Source organism: Pseudorca crassidens, chromosome 7 (assembly GCF_039906515.1).
Source record: "Pseudorca crassidens isolate mPseCra1 chromosome 7, mPseCra1.hap1, whole genome shotgun sequence".
Classification (NCBI taxonomy): Eukaryota; Metazoa; Chordata; class Mammalia; order Artiodactyla; family Delphinidae; genus Pseudorca; species Pseudorca crassidens.
Genome location: NC_090302.1, coordinates 73,926,007 through 73,949,739, shown reverse-complemented (window position 1 = coordinate 73,949,739; position 23,733 = coordinate 73,926,007).

Sequence of the window (23,733 nt, the reverse complement as noted above, 5' to 3'; positions counted from 1 at the left end):
AATTCCAAGTTAATGAGTCAAAATTAATGAGTTTATATGCTGTGTGTACTTAGACTCCCTATAATTCCATGTATAGTTATAGTGATTGATTTTTTATGCATTATATAAAACCTACAGGCACCCTTATTTGAATAAGTTTGTAATTGATTATTCTTTTAATTAAATTGTCTAGATGATATAAATAAATATCATTAACTGTTTGTTGCTGATATGACCTCCTCATATTTTTTATCATACCCACCCTGTGGTACCTGGATGCCTTGGTATTACTTCAGTGTTTCAGAAAAATTTAAATTCTGAGCAGTAAGAAATTCCAAATCTATGGTTCCCACGTCAGTTATAATTTAGTCTCTTGGCACATCTGGTTGTAGTATTTTCTATTATTATATAGACCCTTATATTTATGCCTCAATATATATTTGCCTTACAGCCAAGTTATGATTCCTTTGAGGACCATAACTTTACATTCCATGATGCTTGTTTTAAAATTCTCAGCGATAAAATTACATTATATTTTCTATTGCCGTTTCCTCCCTTTGTTTTAAAGAATATGTAATGGTTATGTGTTCATCTTTTCTTCCTGCATACCAAAATGTATTCCAGAATGTGATTCAGAGTTATATTTGAAATTCTCACCTTCATAAGTAAATACATGCGATTAATCCTGAGCAACATGAGGGCCAACCTACAAGAATAATTTTACATAGGTCAGGCATAGGGCAACACTTTCGTTCACTCAGAAAATCTGTTGTCAAAGCAAATACTTAAAGCATTAGCAAAAAAAAAAAAAAAAAAAAAAAAAACCCTCCCCTTGAAGAGCTGCTAGGTAGGTGAAGTATTGGAAATGATCAAAACCAATTCAAGGAACTGGTCAGAAAAGCAAAGTTATCTGGGGAGGTGTGATTTAAGCAGTGCTTCTCAAACTTTAATGTGTCCAGATATCCTTTTGAGATCTTGTTAAAATGCAGCTCCTGATTCAAATGCTCTGGGTGGGACCTGAGACTCTGCATTTGTAACAAGTCTGGGCAAATACTCTGAAATTTACCACAGCCCCCAAAAGTCCCTAGTGTATCACAGCTGGCTAGCTACACTCATTTATGTCTTATCTGGCTCTGGTTATTGGAGTTCATCATCACTGATAAGATTTTTAGGTAATCTACAGTCTACTGTCATGTCAGTTGCCAACCTAATCTGCCTCCCTTTCTCTGACCAGTGTGGCTCTCTCTTGCTGTTTCTCATAGCTCTTCCTTTTCTCTCATTCATGAACAGTCACTTTAGACACTCTTGACTGTAAAGATACATCTGACTCTCATTTTTCTACCCCATCTGCAAGGGAATATGTCTGTTTTACAATGAACTTAGCCCTTTGAGTACTGACCAAGGTGGCCTTGGCATTCCCCTCAGCTTGAGTAAAATTTAGACAGACTTCTTCCTGATCATAGCCCCTGATCTCCCATTTCTTAGAGCTTTTCTTTAGAAATCTTGAAATTGTAAATTCTTTCTCTGCCCGTTTAAGATGTAAATATTCTACAACCTAGGAATGTCTTTTTCAAGAGACTGGGAACCATCCCTTTGAAATGTAACGGTCAGGATGCCTAGGACTCCTGTCTCCCTTTCTCTCTGGGAAGGTAGGAACCTAATTTCCACAAGCACCAATTAACAAGTGCTGATGACCTCTCAGTTAAAAGGACCCATCACAGCACTCTTGTGAATATTTTTGCATTTGTGCATATCCCCCTCTGAGTTCATCTTGGCCCCCTCCTCATGATGTAGATGGTGAGAGGAGAGAAATCCAGGGACAATGTTGGCTGAGTGAGCACAGAGGCAGAAGTGGGAGTGGGATCTAAAGGTATAGTTTTAATAAATCGAATGTTAAGTTTTACCAGTAAACAAAATCTGTGAATTCTGGTGTCAACTGAAAAAAAACACACAACCTAAAAATTGAGAATTATGCTTTATTCGGCGGACTTACTGAGGACTTATGTCCGGGAGGCAGCCTCTCAGACAGCTCTGAGGGACTGTTCTGAAGAGGTGAGGGAGGAGCCAGGATATATAGGAGTTTTTTTCAAAACAAAAAACAAAAAAACACCTAGGTAGCCAGAACATCAAAACATTACTGTTAAAGAAAACCGGACATCTCAAGTTAATGAATTTAGTGCTTTTCTATGTATGGGAAGGTGCAAGAGTCTGATCTTATTGAAATTATTCCTGTGATATGCACCTTAACTATCTAGGGCCAGTATCCTGTTTTATTCCTTCCTGAATCCCCTCAGGGTGCACCTTTGGGGTCAGCTGCCCAGGCTGATGGCTTGATGGCCTCAGTATCTTTTTTTTACTAAAATGGCAGGCAGCATTTTTTTGTCCACACTGGTAAATATTTTTTTAGTGGAACCAAAAATCTCAGGGTTGACATAATTTCTATCCTGATTTGTTCTGCATTTAAAATCATTAGAAAGTATGATAGACAATTTTACCTACACAATCTCATGTGACAACTAAAAATATGTCATTTGCCATCTGGTTCTACAAGAATTAAGTCACTGGCCACTGCAGTCACTGACATTTAACATACTTTGAAAGGAGTTCAAGATGGAGATCAGGAATGGGAAAACTGGCAGAACAGGCCTTCAGATAGTTAGATATTTTCAGGAGAAAAATTTTTATAAACCCAAATTCTTGCATCTTTCTATAGTTAGAAAAGCACTAAAACCACTAACTAAGATATCTGTTCCTTGTGGGGAGCAGCAACCTGCTACCAAGATAAGGGCTATGTTGCATGTACCTCCTTTGCCAAAATAACATATTTACTGACCTGACCGCCCTCCTCCCCCCCTTACCTCTTCAGAGCAGTTCCTCAGATCTACTGAGAGGCTTTCTCCAGGCTATAGTTCTCAATAAATCCCCAAATAAAACTGAAACTCACAGCTTTCGCACTGTGTGTGTGTGTGTGTGTGTGTGTGTGTGGTTTTTTTTCCACTGGACATGTGGAACTCTTGACACTTCCCTGGATTACTTTCATTTATAGATGAAAAGAGAATACTCTGAGGAACAGTAACCTAACATTTTAATCTAAGCCTCTGTGTCTGACTCTATGATATGGATTAAAGATTCCAATTTCATCTTAAATACTAATGTATGCCAATAATCATAACGACGATACTATTAGCTATAATTTTGGAGTGTCTACTGTGTTGTGTGCTAGACTGGCACTGTCCATCCAGTACAGTATCCACAAAGTGCAGGTGAATTTTTGAGAACTTGGAATACAGCTAATTCAAATTAAAATGTGTTGTAAGTGTAAAATAATGCTAGATTTTAAAGTTTTAATAACAAAAAAGAATGTAAAGTATTTATTAATGATTTTAATATTCATTACATATTGAGTTTATAATGTTTCACATGCAATAGATTAAATAAAATACAAAAACCAATTTGCCAGTTTCTTTTTACTTTTCATATGGCTAGGAGAAAAATTATATATATGGCTCATGTATTTTAACTGCAGAGTGCAATGCTAGACAATTTAGTCTTTCAGATTGTAACATTCTGTATTTGTTGACTTGAGTTATAATGCTAGATAGTTAATATATAATTTTAAAAATTCATTTTGTTTGCATCAGAAAGTTATACTTTATTATTATTTTTAAAAAATCAATTATGCATTTCTAATCTATACTAGTAGATTAAATGTGTTATACAAGTGGATTATAATAGTGGATTAAAACAGTTTTGTTTTTCTCTCACCCTAAAACTATACACACACACACACACACACACACACACACACACAAGAGAGAAAAAGATTTGATAGGGGTAAATAAATGACCATATCCCAAATCAAAATCTATAAAACAAACACCAATAAATATAAACAGAAATGAGGGAGGACTCTGAATCTTGGTCAGGATATATTAAAAAAGAAAAAGAGGTAGTAAAAAAAAAAAAAAGGGATAAGTTTAAAATATTGAAGAAAACATCACTTGTTATGTTAATTAGGTGGATCATGAACTAAATGGAAACCCCAGGATGCAGAGGACGTGAAACTGAAGGAAAAATCATGCTGAAATGCTCTCTGTCATCTAGGAAGTCAAAGAAAGTTGAGTGAAGAAGGGTAGCAAACAGGAACTGCTGTCAGTTCTCAATTCACTGTGACCTGAGCCATAGTGTCACCCCAAATCTTGAAAATGATGGGGAGAGTAACACCTAGGGCAACACACACACACACACACACACACACACACACACACACACACACACACACACACACACACACACACACACACACACACCCACCCCACACAAGGAATATGTGTGAGTGTTTAAAGAACAGACTATAGGACTCCAGAAAGAAATAAAAAATGATGGAGTAAACTTAATCCAATGTATAGGTGAAAGCCACATCAGCACAGTGACAAAACCGATAAACAGGAGAAGCACAGTCTGGGATATGGTAGGCAGCTAGAGGAGATCATATGAAATAAAATGAGAAAGACCGAAGATACCCTCAAAATCCCTTTAGACAGAAGATATGAAATAAATGCATAAAATAGATACGTATAATAACTGCAGTTCCTGAAGAAGAGTGCAGAATATGTTAAGAATTTGATCAAACATAGTATTAATACTTATAATGATATAATAAAGATTAACTTATTGAAATAAATCTTTGATGACACAAATTAAATGGGTTTTCTGTGTCTAAGAAATACTCTGATGAAGTTAATGAACTTAAAATGTGAAACAGAATCTATGAAAATTACACTTGAAAATTATGTATGTTAATGTGTATAGCAGATAAAGATTTTCAAGCATGCAAAACTAGGGGACAGGGTGCCCTAGATCTCATTTTTGTGTGAGGACAGTAGAGGACAAGATTATGAAATCCAGCCAATTAAAGGAAAGAAAGAATTGAGGGATAGAATAATCATACTACTAGGACTGGAAATAAGCATGGATTCATTTAAACAGAGGACAAAGAACAAAATAACTGAAGATTACAGTTATAGAATGGGGTATAATTGTAATAAATCTTGACAATATATAAATAATAATATAGAGGAAGACAGTTTGGGAAGAATTTTCTCAACTTTCAGAGGAGAGAATCAATAACTATGATCTAAAGCTGAACTTATCATTAAAATAATGATCTTAGCACTTAATATAACCTTTCTTAATGTTAGAAGTATATTTTGGATGGTAATATCTGATGTAGTAAAGCTATGTTTCCCTGATTCTCAGCTCTTTCTTCAATTCTGTGTGAATTTATTTTTTTCTAAGTTAAAATAAAGTAAAATAAGTTAATTTTATTATAAAATTCCATTTTATGAATATGTTTATCAGCTAGCTAGCTATTCCATTAGTGTTCCAAGGTGGAGTGTCATTGGGAGGGATCTACTCTGATGGGAGGAGTATTTTAATCACAGTTATTGTGTAGAATTGCTGGCATAGGGTGATAATAAAAAGCAGACTTTAGCTGATTTTATTAATGTTCCCAAGTTCTCTACAATCAGTGTACTTCCTTATTGACTGCATACAGAATGGAGCACTCCCATTGCCCTCCCATTCATGCCACAGATGATCTATGGCATCATCCATCTTTCTATCTCCATTAATGCTCAGAAACATGTTGTCAGACATTAATAATTTTTTTCTGGGTAGTGTAATTTGGAGATTAATTTTTAATTTCTTTGTTGTACTCCCATATATAGCTTAGTCTTTTATAATGATCTATATCATATTTCAAATAAAATTATAATTCTTTAATAAAGGAAATTAAATACCATATTTTCAAGTGCCACAAATGGGAGTTGATGGAATATTTTCTTTGTTGGGTGTTCAATCAAAATAAGCAGCTTTACTTTGGTCTGTTACAGTATGCTGCTATGTGACCTCAGTTTACTAAATCAAGAAGACACATGTTGGAAGCAAATTTATCCTTCCCCATATATTTGGGCTGCGCATACCTCCACTCAGTATTTTAAAAGTATGCTCATAAGTTACATTTATTTCTGACCTCTGAAGTGGAATGTATATATCACACAGTATGTAAAAAGCTACTGTATAGCACAGAGGGTGAAAAAAAAGAAGATATAATCTGTTTGCAGAAGCGGTCCCCAACCTTTTCAGCACCAGGGCCAGGGACCTGTTCGTGGAAGACAGTTTTTCCACAGAGCGGGGGTGGGGTTGGGTATGGTGCAGGCAGTAACGCAAGAAAGCAAGCGATGGGGAGTGGCAGATGAAGCTTCCCTCCCTCACCCTCCACTCACCTCCTGCTGTGCGGCCCAGTTCCTAACAGGCTACGGACTGGTACCGGTGTACGGCCCAGGGGTTGGGGACCCCTGGTTTGCAGGACATATATTAAGTTAACCTTAAAAATGCATTCCAATATATATTAGGTGCAGACAAATACTGTTTGATTCCACTTATATGAGGTACCTAGAATAGTCAAATACATAGAGTCAGAAGGTACATTGGTAGATGCCAGGGGCCAGGGGCGGGGCAGGGGGGGAAGGGTGGGAAGGGGGAATGGGGAGTTAGTGTTTAAAGGGGACAGAGTTTCAGTTTAGGAAGGTGAAAAATTCGGGAGATGGATGGTGAGAGTTGCACCACAGTATGAATGTATGTAGTGCCACTGAACTGTACAGTTAAATATGGTTAAATAGTGTGCTTTATATTATGTGACTTTTACCACAATAAAAAACATTTTTAAAAAAAAGCTACTCACTAAGATCTGAGTGGAAAATATTTCTATTTATATTCTGTCATTTCTGAATTTCTACTTTGGAGTATGTCTTGAAATGAACTACATATTAATGCAGAAATAGATGTGTGTGTATATACACATGTATGCACGTATATGCATAGTCATAATCAGTGTGTGTACATGCATGTATACATGCATCTGTATATCTTAACATAGACTTTGCAGTGCTAATAGTTTTTTAGTAATAGAGTACATCATCAGAAACATTTTGAAAACTAGCATTTGTATTATAAATTACATCATTATTAAGAAAATCATAATCTTTGCCTTCAGTAAATCTCTATATTTTAAACTTTATTGTTGTCCACATTTCCTCTTTACCTTTAAGTCCTGAATTTGTGATATTTCAAAGCCATGTCTGCTGCTATCTCAGTAGATTACTCATCCAGAAAACAAAGATTCATTCACAGTCAGGTTAAAAACTAGTATACCTAAGGTTGCTACTCTCAAGCCTAGGCATCTGACCTTTCTGGACAATTTCTTTGATATATTAAATTACCTGAAAATTTCAGTCCTACATCCTATTATGTAACTGCAGATTATATTTTTAACATTTGTCCTCATGCTCTCCAAAATACAGAGAAAATGGGATTTCTCAGATCCTAGATCTAGAAGATCATATGAAATTTAGTTTGTCTTGTTTTAGATTTAATCTCTGTATTCTCAGTTTGGGTCTTACCTGGGTCTCTTGTTGAATTTTATTACTACAATCCCCTCTGGTGTCCTGGCCGGATCCTCGTGAATTCTCTTGTCTCTATTTTAGTCATGTTTTGCCAAGTTTTCTCCTTTTAAGGCATACTGAATTAGGCCCTACTCTATTGTAATGCCTTCGAATATGAGATACTTTATTTTTTCTCAAATTTAAATCTCAGTGATTTGAAAGTATAGCATTACTAGGATGAAGTTATAATTGTACTACTACTAATTATAATAATACATGTAGTAATACTTTGTTACCCTAAGTAATAATTCTCTCAAAAAGGCTCCAACATATTCCTTTATAGCAGCAGTCCCCAACCTTTTTGGCCCCAGGGACCTGTTTCATGGAAGACGGTTCTTCCATCGTTGGAGGTGGGAGAGGGCTGGGATGGTTCAGGCAGTAATGCGAGCAATGGGGAGCGGCAGATGAAGCTTTGCTCGCCCCCGCCACCGCTCACCTCCTGCTGTGTGGCCTGGTTCCTAACAGACCATGGACTGTTATGGGGGTTGGGGACCCCTGCTTAATAGATCTCCTCATATAATTATACTATTGAATATTTGAACTTGAATAGAAACTTATCAAATGGAGCTACTTTGTAAAAAATAAGTGAAAGCCCAGTAAGAACCTCTTTCCTTTGAAGAAGTTCAAAGTCCTGATTCTAACTGCTGGATGTGATCCTACTGCTTCACATGCTGGCTACTAAAGTTCTTTGAAGTCTTCTCCAAACTAAAAAACAAAAATATCTACAAAATTTTCATAAATTGAATTAAGAAACAGACATTTACATTTATTTTTATTAAAAAAAAAACTTACCTCAGAGAAAGTAAGATGACTTTATCTCCTACAGAGGACGGCTCAACCTATATGTGAACGAATGTATGCTTTTGTAACTTTCTCTTAACTCTTTTCCAAAATTGTTTTATCTGAAAACAAAGCCTCTTAAAGTGGATAAATCAAGAATTTAGGATTTTTTTGCAAATTAAAATTAAGTTCTAAATTTTCATAATCCATGAAAAGTCTACAACATCTATAGAATTTTATAAAAGTAAATTCGTTTTTTAAAATGCCTACAGCAAAGTTTTTGGTCAAATTAAAATTCTTTAAACTACCATTTTGTTCATGGAGATGGAAAGGGCTCAGTTCATTTGAAATGAAGGATTTTAGAGAGTTATAACATCAAGCCAGATATTTGATAGACTTCTGCTTTTTGGCATACCTGACTGGTCAAATTAATTCTTAGACTATTTTATTTACATATGTATATAAAATATATATTATGTGTATATAAATATGTATATAAAATATATATATATAGTAAATGGTATATAGCATGATAGTATTTTGTGGCCTGTGACCTGAAGTTGAGTATGAACTGATATAAATCCTTGAGTCAAGAACGCTATCAACTTGACAGTATAGTAGTTTAGAGCTTAGGCTGGAGTTACATGAACCTGAGTTTAAAACATGACTCTGCTACTTCCTAACTCTGTGACCTTCAAGAAGTTACTTATTTTTACCAAGGATCTTCCTAAAAGGGTTGTTATCAGGATTTCAGGATTACTTTATCTGGTAGGCTGAATTATGTTTGCAGTTTCACAGAGCCCTCCCTGTGCCCTGCATGTTGGAATGTGGTCTCTTCTGGGCAAAGACCTTAACAGACATGATGCTTTGCCACTTACTCTCTTGCATTCCTGCTGTTCACCTTAAGGAAAACTTGGTCGAGGTAGCTTTCGGTCCAAGTAAAATGAGAGTTATATAGAGCAGACCTAAACCCAATCTTCAGCCTTGAGCCTAGAACATAAAATACAGCTTATCCTTGCTGAGTGGCTGCCAACTCACAAGTCTGTAAGTCAGAGTTAAATGCTTGTTGTAAGTCAGTGAGTTTTAGTGCTGCTTGTTACACAACAACATTGTGGTAACAGCTGACCAATGTAATTTTAAAATGCATATATGTTATTTGACAGTCCCTGGTACATGCTAAGAGCTCAGTAAATACCAACAATAAATATTTTAATGAATGTTATCTATCGCCTGGTTTATAATAATAAATGCAACTTAAAATGGGGAAATAACCAGTTCTTTAATTGGCTTACTCATGAATATGACTTCCAGACTATTTTTTTCCAACCTCATTTCTATTCCATGTAGTTGATAAATTAAAATTTAAATATAATTGTTGCTTTGAGACAAGCTTGAGTTCACTTCTGTGAATTGTGACTTTGTACATCAGGTCATTCAGCTAATTATAGACAATTTATTGTGTTGCTTTGACTTCTGGACTTTTAGCTTCCTTTTATATGAAAGCAGAGGATAAAGATAAACACTTTTCCATGTCATAAGGAGATTGGTCATAAAGAAAATAAAGAACAGCACAGGATATAGCGCATAAAAAGTGCTGAGAGTTTTGTAGTTGCTATTATTTTTAGGCAACCCATTATCATTTCTATGTGTGTGAGCCGTTTGATGCATTTGCTAAAAAATAAGTCACTTTTTCATTCACCATCAAGGTAAAATCATCCCTCATTTTTCTTGTGTCAGGTTTAATTTGCAACAGGTCGCCAAAGAGATACTTTGTTAACCTTTCATTTTCTCTGTATTTTTTTTGAAAACAGAATGACAAAAATTTAAGACAATTTATTTTCATAAACAAAAATAAATATTTGAAATTCAGTCGATACCCTAGGAGCATGAATTTTGGCATCAGAAGACCAGGGCTTCAGTTTCTGGTATCTGTAGCATCTTGGTTTTGTACATTGCTGAATGGCCACAGGCAGGGTTTCTCAATTGAATCTCCATATAACAAGTCTTGTATTCATCGCTGCATAGTTTGAAACTAGACTTTATTGGTTCATTCACAGCAAATGAATCTCCAGGGACAGAATCATCCTTGTTTAATTCACACGAGACAGGTTGCGGCAGAGGTTACATACGTGCTTAACAGTCTTCTCTTCTCTCCCTGGGCACACAGGAAGACTATTTACCAAGACTCCCTTGTAATTAGTTTGGTCCCATGTGGTTGGTTTCCGATCAGTGTTATCTGGGGGTAAGTGATAGATGTTATCCCCGGTACTGGCTCATAAAACGTTACATGCAACCTTCCATACTGTATCTTAACATATTGGCTAGGCCAATGGAGGGCGTCCAGAGGATGACTCTAGAGAGGGCCTTGGATCTGGCAGGGCCACAAGGTAACTGGAAAAGGAATCCTTCAGTCATTGCTTAGAGAAGAGTCACCCAGGAGAGCTGCCCAATTCTGAAATGAGCAAGAAATAAACCTTCCTTGTTTTAGGCCACTGATACTTGCATTGTTATATAAAGTTCGTTGTATTAGTAACCCTACCTAATTCTCTGATACATTGGTCAGGATGTATAATTTATCTCTAATGGGGATATCCTTCTGTCTAGGGGGTACAATACTTTTATTTCCTATTCAGAAAACACCCATCCCATGTATAAGATAGCTGGGAGGTTAAAACATGAATAGGGGTATTTGGTGAGGAAGAACTCAGAACCAGAGGGGCAGAAATATTGGGGGAAGGCATCTTACCTAAGTACCTGGATAAAATAATGACATATCTCTATTGCCTAGAAAGAGCTGCTTCACAGTTGACTCTGTCTGGTAAATTAGGTATTTTGAACAGAGTCAATGCATGCTAATGACATTTGTCTTTTGAGCCATGGGATTGTTAGTTTGTTGTGTTTTTGTTTGTTTTGTCTTGTTTTTTGTTTGTTTGTTTTGCTGATGACCTTTCTTTAGTGTAAAATTAATGAAGTATTCTGCATCAAGGCCAGAAAATCCAAGTGCGTTTTATTACATACAACAAATTTGAAGGTATATGGTTCCTCACATTCTTTAGAAACTCACAAATGTCGAAGACTGTACCTTCACAGTAATCTTGTCCTTTCCCCCATATTCACTGCCTAATGGTCTCAACATGACTACTATTGCTCTATCACAGTCAATACAAATAGGGGGAAAAAAAAAAAAAGCATAAAAATAAGATGGAGCCAGAAGATTTTTGCTTTAAACTCATTGGCCAGAAATGAGCCACTTAGCTACCTTTACAGAAAACCTGGAAAAATAGGTTTTGTTTTTGTTACTTAATTGTTTTTAGATATTCTAGCTTCCATACTATAGAGAGATGAGGGTTAAAGAAGATAGAATAGTTACTCAGTGACTAAGCCTATAATGTCTACCAAAGTATGCTAGAATTACTCTTTCTGTGGGCCTAAAGGATATTCTGCCTGTTCTATTATACATTGATTTAGGTAGTCCAACGCCTACTTTAGACAGTGCTTTTACCCAAGAAAAACAAACTACTGTTATCTGGGCAAAGACATTTAAACTTTGACAGTTGAAAAAGAGGTTGCGTTGTGCAGAGTGAGATATGGCCAGAACTGTAAAATATGAGGAGAGGAAAGGCTACTTCAGGAAACTTCCATGGGCAGAGGCCAGGAAGAAGAGTTAATTTAGAATTCAGACGGCTTTAAAAATATCAAGCTGGAGGTCTAAATTAAATAGGTAATATCCAGAGAGCTGGAAGACGTACTTCAAAGTGTGCAGGCCTATTTCTAGCACTTCCATATACATCAGTTTCATCGAAGCAGTATGATGTAAAAGATCCAGGGTAAGTACGATACCAGCTAGTACATATTGATCACATAAAAAAATGCTCAGTGAATATTTGTTCCTTTCCTCTCTCCCTTGCTCTTCCCAGAAGAGTAAAAGATCATTGCTATCTCTACCACCTTGTGTGGTAAAAGCCATGGGCTTTGAGGTAGACATGGGTTCAAATATCATATCTTCAACAATAAATTAAACACCTTGGGTTGTTGCCTGATCTCTCCAAACCATAAAATGTCACCAATAATGGGGTTTTTTGGGTATCATTGCTATGAACATTATATGCAAGAATTATTTTAAAGAAGTTAATTCACTTGTGGTTCATATTAGAGATTCAATAAATGGTAGCTGTCATAGGAGTGCTGGTTTTGAGCAGAATAAAAATTATAACACATTGCAGTTTTCTTTTTAAATTCCCCTAAAGGATGTCTCTATGAGTCTAGGTCTAGCTTGTTTATTTGTACAGTATTCAAAGTCCTAAGACAAAATTACTCATCATTCACTATCTTCAAAGTCTCTAGTAAAATAGCCTCACCCCATCCCCATGTCAAAGATTCAGGAAAGCACTGGGAGAACCGCTTGCTTCCAAATTTCAAGCATGTAGTCTACACAGAAATGTCAAGGTCTAGTTTTAAAAGTTTACCTGTCCTTAAATAAATGTACTTCATGTTTTTTTTTTTAAACTTTAGGTTTGTCTTTTTATTATCAGTATTTTTCTGGTGTCCATAATAATATTTTATAAAATAGATCATTTAAAATCTCTGTGAAATCTGCCTGGAGGCAATCTTGCAATTCAAGAATAATTAAAGTGACAGTTTAAGAGCAAATTATGCAAGCTAGAGATGTACAGTGGGTTTATTGTCACTCTCATCTCTGTACTTTGAAAAAAGAAAGTGATTCAGCTTAATTTTTCATCAAGTAGTATCTTCCCAGGAGACATTATGGAAAAGTGGGGTATGAAAACATATATCAGCTTTCACAAAGTGATGGCATGAAGAGCATATGGTATTTATATTTGTGTGTGTGTGTGTGCATGTGCAAAAAAGAATGGACAAAGCTCATTTTTACTTCTCCTTTGACATAATTTGAAAAAAAATCACATTGCTTGTTTTAATTGCAAAAGAGTTAGATGATGATTAGACTGATAAAAACCTTCTTAAAAAACTAGCCCTGTAGTCACACCCTCAGATATTTCAGCTTTTCTGAAAGGTTATTCTGTGTTAGTTACATATTCAGGGAAATGATATACTTAAAAATTTTTTCACTATGGAAATTTTTAAAAAGAAACAAATCGTTCTTCTCCTGAAAACATTGGGAAAATGTTTTATTTCAATCAAAAGGTCATGTCCATATTTATTGTTAAACACTCCAATTTATTGTATTCAGGGACTGGGCTGTAATTGTACAATCACTCAAAGGCCGTGACTTTCTGCAGGCACTGAGGAGCCCTCCTGGTGTCATGTTCTGCATATATTATTAAATCAGCTGGGTGGGCTTCATAACTGTAATAAAAGCTAACCTTATGATTATTATTAACCTCATTTATTAACTTATAGAATGCCTACTCTATATCAGACTCTATATACTAAGTATTTTATTCACAATTACACATTGACTCTCAACTATATAAAGTTGATAAAATTATGTGCATTTTACAGATGCAGAAACTAAGTCAAAAAGAGATTAATTGTCCCATGGTTCTACAGCTGGTAACTTGGAAATTCAAACTTGTTTTTTTTTTTTTTTCCCCCAACAGTGGAATTGTAGTCATTAAGATACATATACAGAAAGTATAAATTTTTCTAGGGAAGCAAGACCTAATTCTTAATATCTCCTGAAATTAAAAATTTAGATATTTTTTTAAAACATTGCCTCTTAAGAAATTTGGGGGGAAAATATTCTCCATGTTAATGTTATTGCCTTATTTCGGCATCCTTTTGAATCTGGGTCTAAATTCACCACTTTAGACAGTTTTGAGTGTCTTGATCTATAAAGCACATATGTTTCATATATCTAAGTAATAGGAACTGGGGACATGAATAAGTTCTCCATCTCCAGTTGCCTGTCTGCATTATTAGTCATCCGTATCCAGGCGAATTCATCTGGAGGGAGAGAACAGACCTACACAATTACTTAAGAACAAGAAAATTGCCATTAAAATAGGGGTAAGTTAGAAGAATGTGCGGAGACTACATAGAATTAGTCAGTTTTAATAGTAAATTCAGCTGTATGTGCTTTAAACCTATAATTTTCTTGTCCTCAAAGTATCTTTATGATTGCTCTTTTTAGACAGCTCAAAGAACAGGAAGAACAAAATTAAAAATACAGACTTTCGTGGATTCCTTGAAAATTAAAAAAAGTGTGCCCTCAGTAAGAGAGATTGAAGCTTAGCCCTTATTCTAGAAAATAATTTTCTTGTTATCATTGAGTGTGGGGTTAGATTTGGGGGGAATATGCCACAGGATGTGTTAGATTTGGAAGTAATCTCCTCCAAAAATTAGAATACAGTAAAACCGTTTTCTCTAGATAAAATCTACAGGAAAAATGCTCAAGTCCAATAAATACTTTTCTCAGAAGAATCTTAGCAGAGAATGTTGTCCATTTTACAGATAGTCATGGGCCAGAAATGCTATATTCTAACCTATTTTTTCAATTTTATAACTTGAAACTGTGAAAACTTGGGCTTTGGTGAATTTACTTCTTTCCCGTCTCTGAGGAAGAAGGGGGCATCTCTATAACATACAGAGAAGAATTAACTTTTTTTTTCCTCCCTCATAGGAGACTTAAGCTTGACCAATTGTGTTGATGGTGGGTATAGACCTGATCTTATTTTTCCTATATTACACATGAGCTAGACTAGATAGACACTAAGTAACTTGCCATATTTCACACAGTAGTAAGTGGGGGATTTTTATTCAGGTCAGACTCCAAATTCTAGGCTTCTTTTCCACTGAATCGAGCTGACTTTTCATCATCCTGCTTAGGAAAATATTTGGCAGGAAGCTACAGCTAAATAAAACACTAGCAGATTATCCACTTTAACATCTTATGTGTTATCAGGAAGTAATTTAGGCAAGCCCTCAAAAGGGATTCTGTGCCTCACTTTCAGTTGAGACTTAGAACAAGAAATGGTAATTGCTCAAAGCCCAACCCAACACCTGGAAACGTCATCAGTGTCATTGTAGTACAATGCAAGACAGCTAGTTAATTTGATCACGACAAGGAACATTTATATTCAAGCTGAATAAGTATGTGCGATTTACTTAATCACATGTTCCAGCTCCTATGGCTGCACATACATGGCCATCTTACAAAAACAGCTTTGCTTATTGAGTCCATCCATATCCGTGTGCTCATAAGCCTTTTTAATTTAGAGGTCCAGTTGACTCTCCTAAGTCAGATATTTCTGGGAAAGTGTTTACTTTCCCGAAAATAGCATTGAGTCCCTTGCACTGCTAATTTTCAACACATTTTCATGTTCATGCCTTTGCAATGCAAAATGATACCACTGCCATTGTTTACTACTTAGGCATGTGAGAAGAATCAGAAAGGCAAATTGTATATTGGATTAAGAGTCTTTTATGTCTAGCACTACTGGATCTTCATAACTGGTCTGAAACAATTTAGTTTAGTCCTGTCCTGATCTTGGACAATTTATAACATCAACATGTTCCATAATCATTTTTATGATTATGAAAAACATTGTAAATATCCCAAGTGTCTAGCAATTTGGGATTGGTTAAATAAAATTTACTGATGTATTAAAAAGACTATAGGGAGTTTAAAAAATATTAATGAACTTTCTCTTGATGGTGAGATTACAGTTGTTTCAGTGTTTTTTCTTTGTTCCTTTCTGTACTTTTATCTAAGATGAAAAGTTATTACTTTAATTTATTAGAAAGCAAATCATTTTTAAGACAGAGAATTGATCACAGTTATTTCTGATTCTACTAGTTTTCTGTATTTTGGAAATTACTTCAGCCAGCTGCAAATGTGTTTGTTAAATCTTGTTTTCAAACACTTACACTAACACACACACACACATGCACACACATACCATGAACACTCCAGTCCCAATATTTACCCTTGCCTTCCACAACCAAGAGCAAATTTATTTTTGTAATTTCATGTAATCGTATCCAGAACTTGACTGATGCTCCCACAAGAAGAAAGTAAACTAGAACATCTGGTCTGTCTTCATACGCCTAAAAGTTAACATACTAATAAGAGTTGGTAGAAATTTTATTTCCAAAGATTAAGTTAATATGCTTGGGAGAATATCCCAGGGTCTGTGTTTTTGTGTGTACTGGTGTATGAATGGAGAATGTTAGTGTTAATTAAGATTATAATTGAAATAGCTGTCTTACCTTGAAATATTTCAGCTATATTTTTTATTCATGAATCATAAGTATATATTTGGTTGTGTTTTTTGTGGGTGATATCTCTGTCTGGTTTTTGTATCAGGGCAATATTGACCTCATAAAATGGGTTGAAAAGTGTTTTCTCTATTTTCTAAAAGAGTTTTTGTAAGACTGACATTATTTCTTCTTTAAATGTTTGATAGAGTCAACAGGGAAGTAAATTGTATCTGCATTGTCTTCATGGAAAGGTTTATAATTACTAATTGAATGTCTTTACCATATATTAAGATATTCATATTTTCTGTTATACCTTGTGTCAATTCTGGTATTTTGTGATTTTTTTGAGGGAAGGGAGGTCTGGTATTAATATAGGCACATCAGCTTTCTGTACCTAACCTGGTTTTGTGGTTTATCTTTTCTCATATTTTTACTTTTAATTTATCGGTGTATTTACATTCAGGATATTTCTTCTAGATACCATACAGTCAGTCTTGCGTTTTTATCCAATATGACAATCTGTGCCTTTTAATTGGACTGTTAAATCCATTTAATTTCAATATAATACTTGATATCGTTAGTATTAACTTTACAATTTTCCTATTTGTTTTCTTTCTATTTTCCCCTTATTTGTCCCTTTCCGCCTGATCTTCATTAAGTATTTTTATTCAGTTGTGTCTCTTCCATTGCCATTTTGGTGTAGCAGTTTGATTTTTTAAAAATGATGGTTTGGGTTTTTTTTTTTTGAAGTATAGTCAACTTACAATATTACATTAGTTTCATCTATACAACCTTGTGATTTGATATTTTTATAGATTATACTCCATTTAACATACTGGCTATAATCCCTGTGCTGTACATTACATCCTTGTATTTTATTTATTTTATACCTAGTAGTTTGTACCTCTTAATTCCCTTCCCTTATCTTGCCCCTCCCCTAATCTCTCTCCCTGCTGGTAACTACTGGTTTCTTCTCATCATCTTTGAGTCTGATTCTGTTTTATTATATTTGGTCATTCTATGTTTTAGATTCCACATATAAGTGAAGATATACAGTATTTGTATTTCTTTGTCTGACTTATTTCACTAAGCATAATATCTTCCAGGTCCATGGCAAAATTTTAGGGTTATTTTTAATGACTGAGCAATACTCCATTGTGTGTGTGTGTGTGTGTGTGTGTGTGTGTGATGTCTTCTTCCACTAAACTGTGGTGGACACTCAGGTTGCTTCCGTATCTTGAGTATTGTAAATAATGCTGCAATAAACATTGAGGTCCATATATCTTTTTGAATAGTGTTTTTGTTTTCTACAGGTATATACACAGAAGTGGAATTGCTGGATTTTATGATAGTTCTACTTTTAATTTTTTGAGGAAATGCCATAGTGTTTTTCATAGTAACTGTACCAATTTACATTCCCACCAGTGGTATACTAGCATTCCCTTTTCTCCACTTCCTTGCCAACACTTATTACTTCTTGTCTTTTTGATGACGGCCATTCTGACAGGTATAGATGGTATCTCATTGTGGTTTTGATTTGCATTTCTTTGATGATTAGTAATATTGAACATCTTTTCATATGTCTATTGCCCATATATGTTTCTTCTTTGGAAAAATGCCTATTCAGATCCGCTGTCCATTTTGTAATTGTGTTGTTTGTTTTTTTTCACATTTAGTTATATTAGTTCTTTGTATATTTTGGATATGAACCCCGTATCAGACATGTCATTTGAAAATATCTTCTCCCACTGGTAGGTTTCCTTTTCATTTTGTTGATAGTTCCCTTTGCTGTGCAAAAGCTTTTTAGTTTGATGTAGTTCTATTTGTTTATTTTCGCATTTGTTTACCTTTCCTGAGGAGGGAGATCCAAAAAATATTGCCAAGTATTATGTCAGAGAGGGTACTCCCTATGTTTTCTTCTAGAAGTTTTATGGTTTCAGGTCTTATATTTATGTCTTTATTACATTTTGAGTTTATTTTTGTATATCGTGTGAGAAAATATTTTAATTTCATTCTTTTAATGTAGCTGTCCAGTTTTCCCAACACCATTTATTGAAGATACTGTCTTTTCTCCATTGTATATTCTTGCCTACTTTGCTGTAGATTAATTGGCCATATGTGTGTGGATTTATTTCTGGCTCTTGATTCTGTACTATTGATTTATATGTCTGTTTTTGTGCCAGTACCATACTGTTTGATTACTCCAGCTTAGTTGTATAGTCTAGTTGGGGAGTGTGATACCTCCTGTTTTGTTCTTTTTTTTTTTTTGAGATTGCTATTTGGGGTATTTTGTGATTCCATTCAAGGATTATTTGTTCTAATTCTGTGAAAAATGTTGTGGGTTTTTGGATAAGGATTGCATTAAATGTGTAGATTGCTTTGGGTAGTATGGACATTTTAACAATATCAATTCTTCCAATCCATGAACACAGGATATCTTATTTATTTGTATTGCCTTAAATTTCCTTCATCAATGTTACATAGTTTTCATTGTATAGGTCTTTTACCTCCTTGGTAAATGGGACTGTTTTCTTTTTTTCTCTTCCTGAAAGTTTATCACTAGTGTATAGAAAGGCAACATATTTCTATATATTAATCTTGTATCCTGCAACTTTAATGAATTCATTTATTAGTTCTAGTGGTTTTATGGTGGAGTCTTTAGGGTTTTCTATATATAGTATAATGTTATCTGCAAATAGTGACAGTTTTACTTCTTCCCTTCCAGTTTGGATGTCTTTTATTTCTTTTTCTTGCCTGATTGCTGTGACTAGGACTTCCTATACTATGTTAAATGGAAATGGTGAGAGTGGGCATCCTTGTCATATTCCTGATCTTAGAAGAGAAGCTTTCAGCTTTTCACCATTGAGTATGGTATTACCTGTGGGTTTGACATAAATGGCCTTTGTTATATTTTATTATTTTTTTTTTTTTCTGTGTCATTATCTGGCTTTGGTATCAGGGTAATGCTTGCCTCATAGAATGAATTTGAGATTGTTCCCTCCTCTTCAATATTTTGGAATAGTTTGAGAAAATAAGTATTAACTCTTCTTTAAATATTTGGTGGAATTCCTCTGTGAAGCCAGTCCTGGACTTTTATTTGTTAACAGTTTTATGATTACTAATTCAATTTAATACTAGTAATTTTTTTGTTCAGATTATCTATTTCTATGTGATTCAGCATTGAATCACAAATGAGTTCCATTCTGAGAGTGCGTTCGTAAGTCCAGGCTGTTCATAAGTCCAACAAAGTTAGCATAGGTACCCAACTAACACAAATGGCTATATAGTACTGTTCTGTAATAGGTTTACAATACTTTTCACACAAATACAAAAGCAAACAAACACAAAAAACAAAGAAAATGTTTTTAATCCTACAGTACAGTACCTTGAAAAGTACAGTAGTACAGTACAACAGCTGGCATACAGGGGCATGTTTGCATCTTTGAAAGTTCGCAACTTGAAGGTTCATATCCAGGGGACTTACTGTAGTGTTTTTTGGTCTGTATTTTATTTCTGCTCTGATCTTTATTATTTCTTCCTTCCACTGACTTTGGGCTTTGTTTGTTCTTCATTCCCTAATTCATTTAGATTTTAAATTAGGTTGTTTATTTGCGGGGTTTTTTTTTTTTTAATTTCTTGAGGTAGGCATGTATTGCTATAAACTTCCCTCTTAAAACTGCTTTTGCTCCATCTCATAGATTTTGGAAAGTTGTGTTTTTAATTTCTCATTTCTTCTTTGATATCTTTGTTGACCCATTGGTTTTTTGGTAGCAGATTGTTCAGTCTCCATGTGCTTTTTCCATTTTTCTTTCTATAATTGATTTCTAGGTTTGAACTGTTGTGGTTGGAAAAAATGCGATATAATTTCAGCCTTCTTATATTTATTGAAATGTGGTTTTTGGCCTATCATGTGGTCTATCTTGGAGAACATTCCATGTGCACTTGAAAAGAATGTGTATTGTACTGTTTTTGGATGGAAGGTCTTGTAGATATCTGTTAGGTCCATCTGGTCTAATGTGTCATTTAAGGCCACTGTTGTCTTATTGATTTTCTGTCTGTGTGATCTGTCCATTGATGTAAGGGGGTGTGTGGTAAAGTCCCCTGATATTATTATATTACTCTGAATTTCTTCCTTTATGCCTGTTAATATTTGCTTTATATATTTAAGGGCTCCTATATGAGGTGCATATATGTTTACAAATGTTGCATCCAATTCTTATATTGATGACCTTATCATTATATAATGTCTTTTTTTGTCTTTTATTATAGACTTTGTTTTAAAGTCTACTTTGTGTGATGAGTATTGCTACCCCAGCTTTCTTTTTGTTTCCATTTGTATAGAATATCTTTTTCCATCCCTTCATTTTCTGTCTTTAGCTCTGAAGTGAATCTCTTGTAGGAAACATATAGATGGGTCTTTTTGAATCCAGTCAGCCACCCTGTGTCTTTTGATGGCACATTTAGTCCACTGACATTTAAAGTAATTGTTGTTAGATATGTTCTCATTGCTATTTTGTTACTTGTTTTCTGGTTGTTTTTGTAGTTCTTCTCTGCTCGTTTCTTCTTCTTGTAGTCTCTTCCCTGTTTGATGATTTTCTTTAGTGTTATATTTGGGTTCCTTTCTCTTTAACTATCTATTGTAGGTTTTTGATTTATAATTACCACAGGGCATATATGTTGACCAGTAACTATATCTACTTGTTTTAAACTGGTAGTCACTTAAATTCAGACATCTGCTAAAAAAATCTACATTTTTTACTTTCCCTCCACCTTTTGTTTTTGATGTCATATTTTCATGCCTATCCCTTAACTGTTTATTATAGTTATACTTGATTTTACAATTTTTGTCTTTTAGCCGTCATACATTTTTAGGTTGTTGATCCACTGCCTTTGCTATGTATTTCCTTTGCCAGTGAGATTTTTTTCCTTCCCATATTTTCTTATTTCATGTTATATCCTTTTCTTTTTCGCTTAAAGAAGACCCTTTAACTTTTCTTATAAGGTTCGTTTCATGGTGATGAACTCTTTTAATTTTGGCTTGTCTCTCCTTCAATTTTGAATGATAACCTTGCTGGGTAGAGTATCCTAGGTTGTAAGTTCTTTTCCTTTTAGCACTTTAAATATATCATGCCACTTTTAGCACTTTAAATATCTCTTCTGGCCTGCAAAGTTTCTGCTGAAAAATCAGCTGATATCCTTATGGGAGTTCCATTGTATGTGACCATTTCTTTTTCTCTTGCTACTTTAAAAATTCTCTCTTTATCTTTAACTTTTGCCATTTTAATTATGGTATGTCTTTGTGTTTTCCTCTTTGGGTTCATCTTGCTTGAAACTCTCTGTGCTTACTGGACCTGGATGTCTATTTCCTTCTTCAGGTTAGGGAAGTTTTAGTCATAATTTTAGCAAATATATTTTCATCCAGCATCTCTCTCTCTTCTCCTTCTGGAACCCCTATAATGTGAATATTAGTATACTTGATATTGTCCCGGAGGTCCCTTAAGCTGTCCTCATTTAGTTTGTTTATCTTTTGTTCTGAGTTGATAATTTCCACTATTCAATCTTCCAGACTGCTTATGTGTTCTTCTGTATCACCTAACCTGCTGTTAATTCCTTGTAGTGTGGTTTTCATTCTGGTTACTGTATTCTTCAGTTCTAACTGTTTCTTTTCATATTTTTAATTCTTTGTTGATAGTCCTCACTGTGTTCATCTATTCTTTACTGAGTCTAGGTAGTATTTTTATTATTATTTTTGAACTCTTTATCATGTTAATTATTTGCCTCTGTTTTATTTATTTTTTCCTGGTATTTTATCTTGTTCTTTCATTTGAAACATATACCTCTATCTTCTCATTTTGTTTAACTTTCTCTCTTTGTCTCTATGATATTAAGTGAAACAGTTTCCTATCGCAGTCTTGTGGGCATGTCCTTGTGTGGGAGTGTCCCTGTGCAGTCAGTTGGTGTCCAGTGGCTTTAGAGAGAGAGCTGGATTTCAAATGAACATGGGCCATGTCTTATCCCAGTGTGAGCTTGCAGCTGCTGCCTTGGTGGGAGATGGGGCTGGGGTTGGTGGGGCTAGAGCCAGAGCCAGGTGCAAGCTGGGGCTTCTCCTTGGCTCAAGGGTGGGGCTGGTGTCTGAGTGGCTGGGAGCAGGAACCCTGAGGGAGCTGGGATTCTCCCAGGCATTATGGCGGTCTCTACCTTGGTTGGAGGTTTGACTGGGGCCCAAAGGCTTGCAACTAGTGGTTATACCTCTAAGCTGGTTTTGCTTTTTCCCCAGTGTACATGTGCCTCAGTTAGAGGTGGGGTCAGGTCCTAGGAGGTTGGAGCCACACTTCTAAGCTGGCTCTGCTTCTATCCAAGTGTGTGCATGTGTGTACTGGCTGTGGTGGTCTCTGCTCCCACTCCTTCCCTGGAGAATGCATGTGCACATTTCTAGTGGCAGCCTTCTCCTTAGTGGGGAGCAGTGCTGGAGCAGGAGAGGCTGGAGCAGGAGCCTGGTTCAGGCTGGGGGCACACTAGGGAAGTCCTGGCAGGCCAGCCAGAGCAGCAAGCAGTTTTCAGTCTGTTGCCTCTGCACTGGGACTAGGAGTGAGTAAGTCTTTACTTACGCTCTTCAGTAGCAGAGTCTCGGTTTCTCACAGCCCTCTGGTAACCTCTGCTGCTTTTCAAGCCAGCTAAGGAGGCTTGTCTTCCCTGTGTCAGACCCATGGGCTGGGGTGCCTATATATGGCTTGAATTCCTCGCTCCCCAGGGAGGATCCCTGTGCCTGTGACATCCTCTCCTCTTCTGGGTGACCTACTAGGGGTGTGGATCTCAACTAGATGGCTTCACTTCCCCTCCTACCAGCTTCCATGTGGTTCTTTTTTTACAGCCTTGGTTGAAGATCTATTTTGCTCATCTTCAGGTCATTTACTATGAGAGTTGCTCTATATGTAAGTTCTAATTTTGATGTGATTGGGGGAGGGGGTGTGGGGAGAGGTGAGCTCAGATTCTTCCTACTCTGCCATATTAATCCTGCCTCTTGGGGGTTTGTATTATGATTTATTAGCTTATTTTAGTCTACTTTGAATTAGCATGATACTACTTGAAGTGCGATGTACAAGCCACACAATGATATACATTTTTTTACCCATCACATCATCTGTGCTATTATTATATCTTTTACTTCCACAAATGTATTAAACCCTACAAAACATTTTTAGTATTTTTGCTTTAAATAGAAATTTGATTTTGCATTGATTAAAATAGGTATTTCAAACAGATTTTTGACATATATCACTGTTAAGAA